Here is a 14,302-nt window from a genome sequence, read left to right on the forward strand (position 1 = left end):
GAAATAACCTTTGTGATGAAAGAATGTACACGTGAAAGGAATTTTATGATGAATTACATATCTAGAGCAGTGAGCAGGAAAAAACAGAGGCAAAAGATTCCAAATGGAATAACTTCTTTCTTTTTTTCTTAAATTTATTTATTCATGAGAGGCAGAGAGAGAGGCAGGGACACAGGCAGAGGGAGAAGCAGGCTCCACGCAGGGAGCCCAACATGGGACTAGATCCGGGGACCCCAGGATCACACCCTGGGCCCAGGGCAGGTGCTCAACCGCTGAGCCACCCAGGCGCCCTCTGAATGGAATAATTTCAATTCAAGTATTAGAGATGGTACACTTGTCATACACAAGACTTGGTGATATGCCGTGGGAACCTGAAACATATGATGTCTCAGAAACAACCATTCGATCCTTATCCTTGAGAAACTTAGTCTTGTGATCCTAGAAGTAAGAGAGAGGGTGATAGTTACTGGGAACTGGAAAAGATCTTAAGGATGGAATAAGGTGGAATTTGAGCGTAAAGCACTTTTTCAGGCAAGATTTAGGGGACACATGTGAAGGTGCAGGGAGAATGGGCAACAGCAAGGGGCCCGGAGAAGTGGTGGCAGTAAAAGGCAAAATCGTTTCAAGTGGAAGGAGAAATCAGTGCAAAGCCCCATGAGGAAGGAGTACAGAGAACACAGGCCCATGAGGTTGATGCTGGCTTGGCCTGCTTATTGATTTGGGGAATTTACAAGACTTTTCAGTTTTGCTTGTCCTGATACATTATCTACTTAAAGCACAACATTTTCAACATGGCTTGTAAGCAATAAATTAAAGGAAGAAAAGGAAATTCTACACCATCATTTCTGATTATCAGAAATAACCAAAGGTCACAAATATATAGAAAGGATGATCGCTGGCTATCACAGAGATGATGGTTGTGTGACTGATAAATATTAGGGAAAAGTAGATCTGAATGCAATTGTTATTTTTAATAAATTTCAAGTGAAAGTGCACAGGATATGAAATGACTACTCACTATATTCTAAAAATTTTTGAAATGTGAGCCCAAAGTACCGTTTCTTGGAATCTGAAAAGGCCTATATGATAGTAACACAGCACAAGGTTCCTAAACAGTCAACATCCAGAGACGGGGGGTAGGGTGGAGTGAGGAATCCATAACATCTCAGCCCAAGCTCTCTGAAGGGTTTATTAAGTGCACATGTGTACGCAGAGCATTTCTTTTCTATGCAAGCTACTCCTGCCAAAAACTTGCCCTTTTTAAAACCTGAACAATGAACATTCTCTGCCAAACCTCATCACAGTGCAGTTTAAGACAACAATCCCCACGGCTCTGTGAAGTGAAATGTTATTCTCTCATCTGTGTATCCAGCACAAATGCTTTTGAACAGCTACTTTACAGGTGATAAAAGTCTTAACTTCAAAAGTTGATTTGTATTAACTTCCCATTTTAATATTATAAATAACATCTTACGTGATTTCATCACACAGATACCTCTGCAGACAGAATTGTCTGGCTTTAACTGCCTACCGTCCAGCCAGGAGAGCAACCTGTGACACACTAATTCAATTACAATAAGGGAAATACATGAAACTACGAGACCGACGCAAGTGGGGCCAACAGAGTGGATTCTGAATCCGTATGCACGTCAATGATTGAACTAGTAAGTATACAATTGCACCACGTATGGATTTTGTCATCTGACAGAGTCAAATTTCAAAATTGGTAAGATTTTAGGTGATTATTTTCATTTACAAAGACTTTTAAAAATGTACTCTACTGATAATTCACAAGCCATCAATGACTTGAAAAGCCATCAATGACATGGATCCGAAGTAAAAAAGGAGGTGACAGGATAGTCTCTGGCACGCATTTTGAGATTTGGGTCAGAGTATTAGATTTCTCTATTCCTCTTTCTGACTGGGTTAAATTACCATCAGCAGGATCTCTCTTTTTTAAAAGATGTATTCTTTTGTGTAACAAAAATGAACACCCTGAATCTAAGATTCTAGTGAGAACCCGGAACCTATTAGTCATATTGATCTGGGTCTTTCTCAGATACTTTCTTTACTTCAGGAAATTCAGCGGGGTCATACCCAAAAAAGAGGGCCTTTGGTCACATATTCTGGGATTGGTTTCCATGACTTTTCCTGAACAAGTTCTTCAAATGTATTTTTTATGCTATGACTCATACAAACTAAAAACAGAAAAAAAAAAAAAAAAGCATAGCTAAACTTTTCAACAATTGCCACAGTAGAACACAAATTCAGCAGGAACTATAGTTAACTATGAAGCACAGAGCCAGGTAATTGTTAGATAATTATAAATACGAGGTTAACACTCAAAAATTAGATACCAGGGCAGCCCGGGTGGCTCAGCGGTTTAGCACCACCTTCGGCCCAGGGCCTGATCCTGGAGACCCGGGATCGAGTCCTACATCGGGCTCTCTGCATGGGGCCTGCTTCTCCCTCGGCCTGTGTCTCTGCCCTCCCCCTCTGTGTGTGTGTGTGTCTCATGAATAAATAAATAAAATCTTAAAAAAAAATTAGATGCCAGTATAAAAGCTTAGATGAGAAAGGTAGTATGGCATGTCCAACTGTAAGAAGAGCTTACTCCAAGAGAGTAAAACTCGGATTTTTAAAAAATATGAAACAATCTGGAACACAGGGAAGAGAAGGAATAACATGTGATTTATAGAGAGGGAAACATGAGAAACACACACGGTGAAAACCCACAGACTCGTAAAGGGAAACAGTAGCTTGTGCATCCTCCGTACTCTACACTGGCTCGGATGCAGGGGAGTCTCAGCCTCTGGGAGCTTTCTTGGAACAAAGAGGCCTCCTAAGTATATTTAGAATTTTCAAAGTAGTAATGATACGTGTATTACATATATAGGATTGATAGGGACTAATATTTAACATACTTAATGCAGCAGAGATCCTTTTTTTTTTTTTTTTGCAGCAGAGATCCTTGAGATTCAACGAGGGATAAAAAGAATAGTCTTTGCATGATTCTGGCAAGAATTTTGGAAGCATAAGCATCATCTAGAACTGAAGACATCCGGCACGGGTGATGGATCTTGTCAATATCAATAAAACAGTAAGGACAGAAGTAGAAAAAAATTTGCCCTCTCTTTTAATATTTAAGATTGATTCATAGGACATGACAAATACACAGCTTTCTTTGCATGGAAACCTATAATAACGGTAATCTGGATGTTGTTTAGTAATCCAAAAACCACATTTTCTTTCAAAAAAGTAAGTATGAGAAGAACAACTAATTCCAATTATGTGTTTACTTCTAAAGATCTATAATATTTAGCATCAAAAATATGTCAGAACAGTCCTATCCTGACCTGGGCAACGACACTAAGCATTTAACGGAATGACATCAGCCTAGCTGGCAGAGAATGGTTCCCGTCTTCAACTGTTTCTCACCATGCTTACTCTATATGCTTTCAAACATAATTTTTTTCCAATATAATTTTTAAAACAGTTTACACTTACAAAAACATTGAGAAGACAGCACAGAGTCTCCCTAAACCCACATCCTATAATGGTTTCCCCTATTATTTTTACATCTTATGGACATTTGTTATAATTAATGAAGCAATACTGATATATTACATGACTAAAGTCCGTAGTTCATTCTGACTTCCTTAATGTTTACGTAGTGTTCTTTTTCTTTTCATGGATCCCATCCAGGATACCATATTACATTTAGTCCCTGTCCCTTTGGCTTTCTTCCTCCTGCCTGTGACAGCTTCTCATAATTTCTTTGGTTTCGATGATCTTCACTGCTTTGAGGAGCACCAATCAGTTATATTGTAGACTGGCCCCCTGTTGGAGTTGTCTGGTGCTTTTCTCATGGTTGTGTTGGGGTTATGGGTTTTCAGGACAGAGATTACAAGTTTCCCTTTTATCCCGCCATATCAAGAGTACGCACCATCAACATGCTTTATGACTGAGGCTGACCTTGATCACCTGGCTAAGAGAGCGTTTGTCAGGCTTGCTTACCCCCTAAAAAAAAAAAAATTCCCTCCTTTCCATACTGTACTGTTTGGAGGAAGAGACCATTCTCTGCATACATTTCAGAAGTAGGGAGTTATGCTCCCCTTCTTTGAGAACAGAGTATTTACATTAATCATTCAAAATTCTGCATGAAAGATTTGTCTCTTCTCCATTTATAATGTATTCAATCATTTATTTATATTAACATGGATATTTATTTTCTATTTCGAGTTATACTTCACACAACTTTCTTTTTCTTTCTTTCTTTTTCTTTCTCTTCTTTCTCTTCTTTCTTTCTTTCTTTCTCTTTCTTTCTTTCTTTCTTTCTTTCTTTTTCCTTCCTTCCTTCCTTCCTTCCTTCCTTCCTTCCTTCCTTCCTTCCTTCCTTCTTTATTCTTTTTTTTATTTTTTGCTCAAACTACTTCAGCTTTGGCCACTGGGAGCTCTTTCAGTTGTCTCCTCTGTCTCTCTGACATATCCTATGATTGCATGCATGTGGTGGTGGTGGTGGTGGTGGTGATGGTGGTGGTGTGTGTATGTGTGTGTTAAGCACTTCTCTATTTTTTGGCACTACAAGAAGCTCTAGGCTTAGGATATAGATTTCCTACCCCAGTTCTTGAATCAGTCATTTCCCCCAAGAATTCCTTTTATTAGAGAATGGAAAACAAGACCTAGGCACTAAGTGTCACATATAGCATTTATTTTTCAAATAAATTTCATGTTCAATAAATAAATCAATAAATTTCATATTTAAGCTAAGAATTAACATTTGTAGGTTTATGAAAAAAGTTTCACTAAAACTTCTCTATGCTTATCTATATTTTCTAGTTTTTCAGTAATGATCAGGAGCTATAACTGTGATGCAAATAATTACTATAAAAATAAATGATCTCCAAAAAACCATGTGTCCAATTTCAACAAGAAAACTCAAATTAGTATTAATTTCTCCTGACCCAATATTTAGCATTACAAGTAAACTGAGAATTCTAAGAGCTCCAAATATCCATCTTTGAGATGAAGTATTATATTTCAAAATTCCAAGTGTCTCCAAAGAAGAATGGTATTCATTTTATTTTTCTTTAAAGATTTTATTTATTTATTCATGAGAGGCAGAGAGAGAGAGAGGCAGAGAGAGAAGCGGGCTCCATGCAGGGAGCCCGATGAGGGACTCGATCCTGGGCCTCCAGGATCACGCCCTGGGCCGAAGGCAGGCACTAAACCACTGAGCCATCCAGGGATCCCCTGGTATTCATTTTAGAAAACACTTCTCTCTTTCAGAGAACAATAAATTCAGATATTAGGTGCAAACATTTGTCCAAAAGCAATGATAATAAATACCGAAACCCAAGAACACCTGAATTTCATGTGGCACAGACTGGTCTTTACGATAAGGATAAAAAAAAAAACAAAAAAGTGGGAGTATGAATTTCACTGATTTCATACATTCTATCAAAGAAAATCAGACTATTTAAATACAATTCAAGATTATGATATCATCAGGCATGGGTTCAACTATCAACACAGTATGTGAAAAAAGGCTCCCTGAAACTAAGCAACTCAAGAGGGCACTTTGGACTTTATTTTTAAGTGGGTCATACATGCTGATAATAAATATATGGAGTAGGATGCCTGGGTGGCTCAGTGGTTGAGCATCTGCCTTTGGCGTGGGTCATGCATGATCCCAGGTCCTGGGATCGAATCCCACATTGGGCTCCCTGAAGGGAGCCTGCTTCTCCCTCTGCCTGTGTCTCTGCCTCTCTCTCTAGGTCTCTCATGAATAAATAAATAAATAAAATCCTTTAAAAAAAAAGTAAATGTATGGATTATACTACTTCTTCACTAAGGCAACTGTAGACAAGATCTCTACTGAGCAATTTTATTAGTCTAACTTCACTAATGTAGTATGTTTGCAACTACTGATATTTAAAACTCAGTAATTAGGTTATGCAGGCTCATTACTGAACCAAATATGACACCAAAATCTTTTAAAAGCTGTCTAAGATAAACAAAGGATAACTGAAAAGGAGACCTAGTAAAATGCATAATATATATAGGAAAAATAAATCAGATATCTAACAGATGGTAGATTAACACTGTCACCTTCATATTCCTACATCATTTAACTTATTTTCCATGAAAGCAAGAATACTGTATTTCTTTTTAGGACTCTCAGTAATGTAGACATTTTTGTTTATTTTATTGACTGTGTTCTTAGTAGTAATAGTACCATTTAATAATGCTTAATTCTATTTAATTAGAAAAATATAGCAAATGTTTCCATTTTTTCCCTGTGACTTGCTAGTAAAACCCACTAATAGAAAACACTATTAACCATCAGTTTTAAAAATATAAAATGTTGAAGTTATAATGTTAAGTGACTCACAGAAGAAAAACGGAACATAAGGTAAATTATTCCTAATTTCTGAGAAAGACACCACATCTCTAAAAATATGATAAATTCAGATAGATGCGGACTCTTCTAGGAACACTTGGTCACTTAAGTCTCGGTTTATTTTATACATTTCTATAGAAGGGTAATACTTGTAGCTTTTTGAACTTTGCAAAAGAATGAGCAAAGTGGGGATTCCTGGGTGGCTCAGCGGTTTAGCGCCACCTTCAGCCCAGGGCCTGATCCTGGAGACCTGGGATCGAGCCCCACGTCTGGCTCCCTGCATGGAGCCTGCTTCTCCTTCTGCCTGTGTCTCTGCCTCTCTCTTTCTCTCTGTGTGTCTATCATGAATAAATAAATAAAATCTTTAAAAAAAAAAAATGAACAAAGTGTCTAAATTCACCAGATTAATCAATTTGTTAAAGATGCCCTGGTCTACAACTATTAGAAATCATTTAAATATTATTAACATGGAAATAAAAATACTAATGAAGATAGGTTAAAGGTAATTAAAATTCTTATATGAATAGTATACTTATATTCATACTTATATGAATTGTATACTTCATTACATATTCCAGCTTCAAGTACCTATTATTCTGTTTTTAATAATTTAAAATAGTCTAATCATTTAGGTATATCTCATTATTATTAAATTTCAAAATCATTTCAAAGGCATTGCAGCTGTTTATCAGTGCAGTTCCTGTTTGTAGTGAATTTTACCTTAGCTATATCCTCCTTTCTTATTATTATTTAGATACTTAAAGTTAAGGAGAATGGAGATTCTCATGCGTTAACTGGATCCTTCTAAAAAACACAAGAAATTTGAAAATGAAACTAACTTTTTGTAGCATTCAACACTTTACTAAATATTCTTAAGTAGCTATTCCATATGATCATTACAGCAGTGCTGGATGTTATGCATTACAAAACACTCAACATCTCACCACTTTTTCTATGAAAGGGTAAAACTCAACTATAAGAGAAAACTGTCCTTTCTAAAAATCTCAGAAAAAGTAAGGAATAATACCAATGATCTTCAATCTGACCTTTTATAGGCAATAAGGTGACTCATATTCACTGTATTGTTTAGTTAATGAATTAGACTTTGGTATATGTTAAGCATCTAGAATATGTTTAGCATGGTACTAACCTAAAGGTATAAAAAGTTAAAGACCAATTCCTTCCTTCAAGGTTCTTATGATCTAGTCAAGAATCATAAACAACAAAAGTAAAGAAGAAAACAAATTATTGGAAACTCAAAGAATTAGCTTGAAAGGCATGATGTCAAAACATGAAGTAAGTGTTCAGGTCACGAAGGCAAGAGATAGCCTAAGGAGAACTCCACCAACCTCAGGAAAGTTTCTCAATACAGTCATGGGGTTACTATTTGACAAAATACAAATCTTTTTTTTTAATTTTTCCTTTACAGATATTATTAAAGCCACCAATAATTCCTATAAGGTACAGTATGACCTATGTAAATAGAAACCATTATAAAAATGATATAAAAATAAAAGGATCTTGGCCAAGGTTTCCTGGATTAGTGGAGTATTTTTTAGCCCATTTTGTGGGAGGAAGAAATGTGATTAACAAGCTTTGCCCATGGTCAATCATTATTATTGCTATTACTATTTATTTCACAAATGTGGATATTTCTTTTTTCTTTCAAGGAAGATGTTACTGAGTGTTGAAATACTATTTTACTGGAGTAATCTGTATAGCTCCAGGTATTTATGGAAAGAGTAAACTTTCAAAATAGAGCCATGGTTACTCTTATTCATTAAATAAATCATTTGTTAATGGGCAAGAATGCTTCCCAAAGAACATGTCAATACACCATTATACTTCCCAGACAGAACAGTAAAGTTCACATTTGTTTTTCTCAAAATAACAAAGCTGTAACGAGCAATCTGAAGACAAATAAATATTTATTAAACCAGCACCAACTGAAATGTTTTTCTCTTGAAACTGAAATACTTAATAAAAATGGGGATGACTTAATCCAGTAACTCTGTACAAACAGTATACAAACACCACTGGTCCACAGAGATCCTTGCCAATTCCAGAAGACATCTTCAGGGTCTGTGATAAACCTCTTTATGGTTAACAAATGCCCAGGTAATGGAACGAGAACACAGTGTGAAGAATAAAAATGAGGTACCCTGAAACTTCCTGCCTTAGTTTAACCCCAACCCCAAACAGTGTATTTCCTACTTTTAGAAAATAAATGATATGAGAGTAATTTAGCTCCATGACTCAAGTTCAAACCTATGGTTGATCTATTAGCCTGTCATTGGAAACGGTACATGTGCTTCCTCTGACTTTCCTACCCACAGAAAATAATTCTCACTCCCACCCTTACCAGCCCTACACAGATGCAGAGATTAAAAATTCAATTTATCGTTGTGCATTTTTCCATGCAAAAATATAAAGCAAACTCATTAAGATTTACCTCTAAAGGCAATTCTGCAAGAAGGCAAAATAAAATCCACATAATTATTTCTCTACCTTTTACCCTTAGTTTCTGCTGGCATTGATTACGGTTTCCTGATAATTCCAAAACATCTTGTACTGCCATATACTTTTCCTCGATCTCCTCCTCTCAGAGAGTCAGTGGGAAGGTAAAAGGAATCACATCATTACTTCTTCTAAATGGATGGGCAATAGACTTTGACAAATGTGAACCAGTGGTGTCAAAACATGAAGTTTTCAGGTCACGAAGGCAATAGATAGGCTAAGGAGAATTCCACCAACCTCAGGAAATTTTTTCAATACAGCCATTGGGTTACTATTTGACAAAATATTTTTTAAAAAATTTTCCTTAACAGACATTATTAAAGCCAGTAAAAATCCCTATAAAGTACAGTATGACCTGTGTAAATATAGACTATTAATATCCCATGTATATGATTCTGGGCCTAGAGACTTGATGTGGCCTGTACCAATCTTCAATCATGGATTCCATTTTAAAGTCTTGGATGCTCTTCTCTGGTAAATTATAATGTACAGATGCAATATCAAAGTGATCTCAGAAAGGTCCTCCCTGTAAGTGGGCTCACAAAAATCCTCCTGAAGTCCCTGAAGAGGGAACCACAGTGAGGTAAGACAGTTCCAGCCTCTGCTCTGCCCCTTACCAGTTTATATTTGGGCATATCAATTAACACCTTTATATCTCACTATTCTTCTTTTTTTTAAGATTTTATTTATTCACAAGAGACAGATAGGCAGAGACACAGGCAGAGGGAGAAGCAGGCTCCTCGCAGGGAACCCGATGTGGGACTCGATCCCTTGACCCCGGGGGTCACACCCTGAGCCGAAGGCAGATGGTCAACTGCTGAGCCTCCCAGGCGTCCCTCATTATTATTTCTACAATGAGAATAACTGCTTTACCTACTCTCCTAACCATCAATTCAATTTATTAAAGATTTTATTTATTTATTTATTTATTCATGAGAGACACAGAGAGGCAGAGACACAGGCAGAGGACCCCATGCGGGACTCGATTGGAGAACGCTGGAATCATAACCTGAGCCAAAGGCAGATGCTCAACCTCTTTGCCACCCAGGTGCCCCACCGGCCGTTCCATTTTTCAGCATGATGATTTGTCAGGACTGCAAAAGCCAAAGAAAGTGGGACACCACCCACTCCTAACTCTCTGCGTCTCTGAGTTATTCATCTAAAACAATAAGGAGAATAATGACATGTTGTGGAGTACTCCTTGGAGTACTAACGGTGACCATGCATAAAGCACCTAGGACGCGGTACAGCGTTGCACACACGCCCCTTCCCTGCCACCGATCTTCCATCTCGCAAATGGGCCGCCCGCAGGTTAGACGCCGGCAGTGCCTTGGTGCCCAGTCGCTGTCGCCGCTACCCGGGGCCCTGTTCTCTCCCCCACCCCCTGCCCGCGTTTCCCGGACCTTCTCTTCCCCCGGCCGCGGCCCTCTCTAGTTCCCCCGCCGCCCGGCATGGCGCACCCCAAAGCCCCCGCGCAGCCCCGCGCAGCCCCCCCCCGCGCCCCGCGCAGGCCCCGCGCAGCCTCCTGCAGCCCTGCACAGCCCCCCCACCCCCGCGCCCCGCGCAGCCCCCCGGCCGCATCCCCGCGCAGCCCCCTGCAGCCCCGCGCAGCCCACCACCCTTGCGCCCCGCGCAGCCCCGGCTCAGCCCCGCGCAGCCCCGACGTGCGGCCTGGGGCAGGGCGAGCCGGGGCGTCGGGCGTTGGGGACCGGCTCCGGCCCCGCCCCCCTCCACGCGCGGATCCCGGCCCTGAGCGCGCGCCTGGGCCACGCGGCAGCCGCCCGGGCCCCGGAGGGGGTCTCGCCCCCGCCCCCGTCCCCGCCCCCCGGGGAGCCGCGGCGACACTCGGGGCTGCAGGGGCCCGGGCCTCCGACCGCGGTGGGGGGCGCCTCGCTCGGGGGTAGAGGGCGAAAGGGTGGCCGGCCGGGGTCGGACGCCGGTCACCGGGCCGGGCCGCTCCGAACCCCCGGCTTCCAGCTCGGGGCCGCAGCGCGCGTGTCCTCCGCTCAGGGCCCTGCGCGCCGGCAGGGAGCGGCGGAAGCCGAGTCCCCGGGCAAGGGCAGCCCGGCGGGGAGCCGCCGGCCGCCCGGGGGCGGGGGGTGGTGCCCGGCGGGGCAAGTCCCGGCCTCTCCCGCGCAGGACGAGCGGCCGTCGGGGCCCGCGGACGCCCCCCCCCCCCCGCGACCCCCGGGCCCGCAGGACGCGCTCGCAGCGGGCGGAGCCCCCCCCCCCGGCCGCAGTCCGCGGGTCCTCGCCCAGGGTCCCCGCCGCCGGGCCGGCCGTGAACCTGCCGCCGTGGGGAAGCGAGGAGCCCGGGGAAGCTGCCGGGAGACTCAGGAGGAAAACTTTGCTGAGTCGTGGCCGCAGGAGGCTCCGGCGGAGGAGGCGCGGGCGGCGGCGGCGGCGGCGGCGGCGGGGAGGGGAGGGGGAGGGGGGAGATGGGGAGGGGGGAGATGGGGAGGGGAGCAGGTGGGCAGGTGGGCTGCGGGCCGGGCTGCGGGGATGGGGGCACGTGGGCAGGTGGGCTGCCGGCCCCAGCGCGGGGTGCCCAGGCCGTCCGTGCTCCGGGGCGCGCCCTCCGCGTCGGCGCCCGCCCGCCAGCCTGCCTGCCCGCCGCGCGCTGGGCTCGTCCGCCCCGGGCCGCCCTCCTCCGCGGGGCTCGCGGCCGCCCCAGCCCCAGTCGCCCCGCTGGACTCGGCGGTCCCGGCGCCCGCCCTCCGGGGGCAGGTGGCCAGAGGCAGCCTTACCTGCCGCGGGCTCTTCTCCGCCCGCCGGGGCCGGCCGTCCGCTCGCGAAGCCGGGCAGGGGCGCGGGGCTGCGGGCGCGGAGCGCGGGGCGCGGGGCTGCGGCCGCTCGGGCCGGGCGGGAGGCAGGGGGCGCTGCGGCCCCGGAGCGGGCCGGGCCGGGCGCGGAGCCAGGCGGCAGCCGGAGCTCCGCGGAGGCGAGCGCAGCGGGGAAAGGCACGCTCCGGGCCGGAGGGCGGCTTTTAAGTTCGTGGTGCGACCGCAGCAGCTGGGGCGCCGGGCGCTCTCGCCGGCGCACAGGACCCGGGGCTGCCCCCGCCGCGCGCCTCCTCCCCGCCCCCGCCCCCGGCCCCGGCCCCGGCCCGCCCGCGCAGCCGCTCAGCGGGCTCGGGCCGCGGGCCGCGCAGGTTGTCCGTCGGCGGCGTCGCGCGCTCCGAGTGCGGCCGCCGGGCTCGGGCTCGGGCTCGGGCCCTTCGCGAGCACGGGGAGGACGCCCCACGGGAGCCGCCGGCCGAGCGCCGCGCGGAGGCCGGGCCTCGAGACCCAGGCCCGGGCCTTGCTGGAGCAGGCGTCGGGGGCAGCGGGGGGACCGGCCTCCCCGGGGGCTGGCGGACGCGGGGGGAGGTACGGGGTAAACGGAAAACGACAAAACACCCCCAGATGGAAGTCTCCTTGCCGCTTTACCTGACATTGGCCATCTCTCCCCGCTTCCCCTCACAGACTCGTGCACACCTGGGTGCAGGAGGAAACCCAAGTGCACGGGGACCAGGGACGAGTCCACCTTCCTGGAACCTGGAACTTACACAAATTGGAGGTGTGATCCTCTTTAAGGAAAACAATGCAGAAATAGCTTAATTTCTACAGATGCCACGAAAACAACCGTGCGAATTTATCTAGGGTCAGGCTGCCCCCGGGGTCATGGAAAGGGCAAGTGATGAGTCCTGAAGCTTGGGCCGCATTAGCTGCCTGGTAGAGCCGCCTGCGATTGGAAGCCTAGGCTTGGAGTTGCACACCTTGCACTTATTAGTCCCATACAGAAAGCTGACTTGGGGGTAGAGCCATAGGAAAAAAAGCCACCACCGGATTCTGCATTTGTCAGCTTGATTTAAGAGCACAGCTTGGAAGGTCCCAGAGCGCCTTTGGCAAATGACAAGTGGTGTTTTAGTTTGAGGGTAGGAGCAGTCAGTAACGACAATGGAAGAATTGGAAGGCGGGAGGAGACTCTTCATTCAGCATCTGCAGCAGGGATCCGAGGGCCACAGAAGCTAAATGAGTCATTGCAAGTTGCAGATGGTTAGTGGCAGAGACAGGCTCAGGAGGGATTCAAGTTTCCTAACTCTGACCAAGGTTCTTTCCTGTGTCTCATGCTGCCCCATTTCTGTAACCTTAGTTTTCACTTTCCACCAACCAACCCCGTAATTTTCCTCTTTAGATACAGGAGAATTTAAGTCCCTACAGACTATTCTGACCTATAGCAAGTTTTTTTGAAAGCTTCCTATTTAATGTTATACCACTCGTTTTGTAATTGACCATGCCCTTGGTGTGTTCATTGCCTTTTCTTGTATGTTTTATATCATTTTATTTGTTTATGCCATTGCCCCTTGATCCAAATTGCAACCTCATTGTAAGGACAAAATACCTCTTTTGTCTCCCACAGCATAGCTTATAGGGCTTTGCACATAGTTGACTCATGATAAGTAGTTTTTTACTTTTAAAAACTCTCTACTTATTAATTGTCTAATAATTTTGTCAGTTTATTGGCCAGAATACTGTACTTAACTAGAATTACAGTTAACTGGATTTCCCCTTTTTTCCTCCTGTCAAAATCCTGTCTTAATACACTCAAGCCAAACAGCATCTCCCTTTGCTACTATTTCCACCTTTTCCACAAAGCCCCTACAGAACTCATCATTCCTTCCTGTTTTCCCAAAGCACTTTGATTTCACTACTATTGTAAGTCCTTTTCATGTTATGTCATAATTAGTTATGTGTGGGTCCTCATCTGGGCTTGCATGTTGTCTTCCTTTCCCAAGCCCCTAAAACAATGCCTCTGAATTTGTGTTAACTGGCTTAGTTTGGAATACAGTGACTTAAAATTTAGGCTACATTTACTAGGGCATCGGGAATGTGCCATGAGAAGACAACATCTGGGAACTGGATTCTTTTCATTGCTCTGAGCGCACAGCGCGCAGCAGCACAATCAACTGTGCAAAGTTGTGACGCAAGGCCTCAGCTGTGTCCACGGCTTTGTAATCCCCAGGGTAGTTCTCCAAAGTGTCTTGCATATGGTAGGTGTTCAACCAATATTTTGGTGGTTAAATTAGGTACTGAAAACAGTGGGTCGTTGATGATAACCAGTTACTGCATCTACTACTGAACTTTCACTAAGATACAGGATCGCATCAGAATGGTTCTACAACACTTTCTAAGAGTCTGAGACTCACTGCCGTGGAAAGCAGTTTGTAATCTGTCCTGTTGGGCTAATAATAACCTATCTAAATCCTTGCAATAACGCCTAGTGGGAAAAATCTTCTTTACATTAGGTTTTGTTAAAATGTAAGGTGTATCATACAGCTTAGCATATCTCCCAGTGTGACTATTCAAGATTCAACAAGTGATCCTTAATTATACTGAACGA

The 14,302-nt window shown here is 44.7% G+C and overlaps 1 protein-coding gene across 5 annotated transcripts in view; it reads right to left on the reverse strand.

Moving 5' to 3' along the window:
- The window catches only part of SEMA3D (semaphorin 3D), a 216,974-nt gene extending 204,387 nt beyond the window's left edge, over window positions 1-12,587 (reverse strand). For 2 of the 5 annotated variants that reach the window (XM_035701533.2, XM_025449289.3), the window contains exon 1: window positions 11,668-11,798. The gene's annotated coding sequence lies outside the window, so the exon portion shown is untranslated. Of the gene's footprint in view, window positions 1-11,667; window positions 11,799-12,467 lie in introns of those variants that run through there. The other 3 variants (XM_025449288.3, XM_025449285.3, XM_035701532.2) reach the window with 2 other exon arrangements.
- Window positions 12,588-14,302: the final 1,715 nt, after the last annotated feature.

The sequence above is a fragment of the Canis lupus genome, chromosome 18, assembly GCF_003254725.2.
Source record: "Canis lupus dingo isolate Sandy chromosome 18, ASM325472v2, whole genome shotgun sequence".
NCBI lineage: Eukaryota > Metazoa > Chordata > Mammalia > Carnivora > Canidae > Canis > Canis lupus.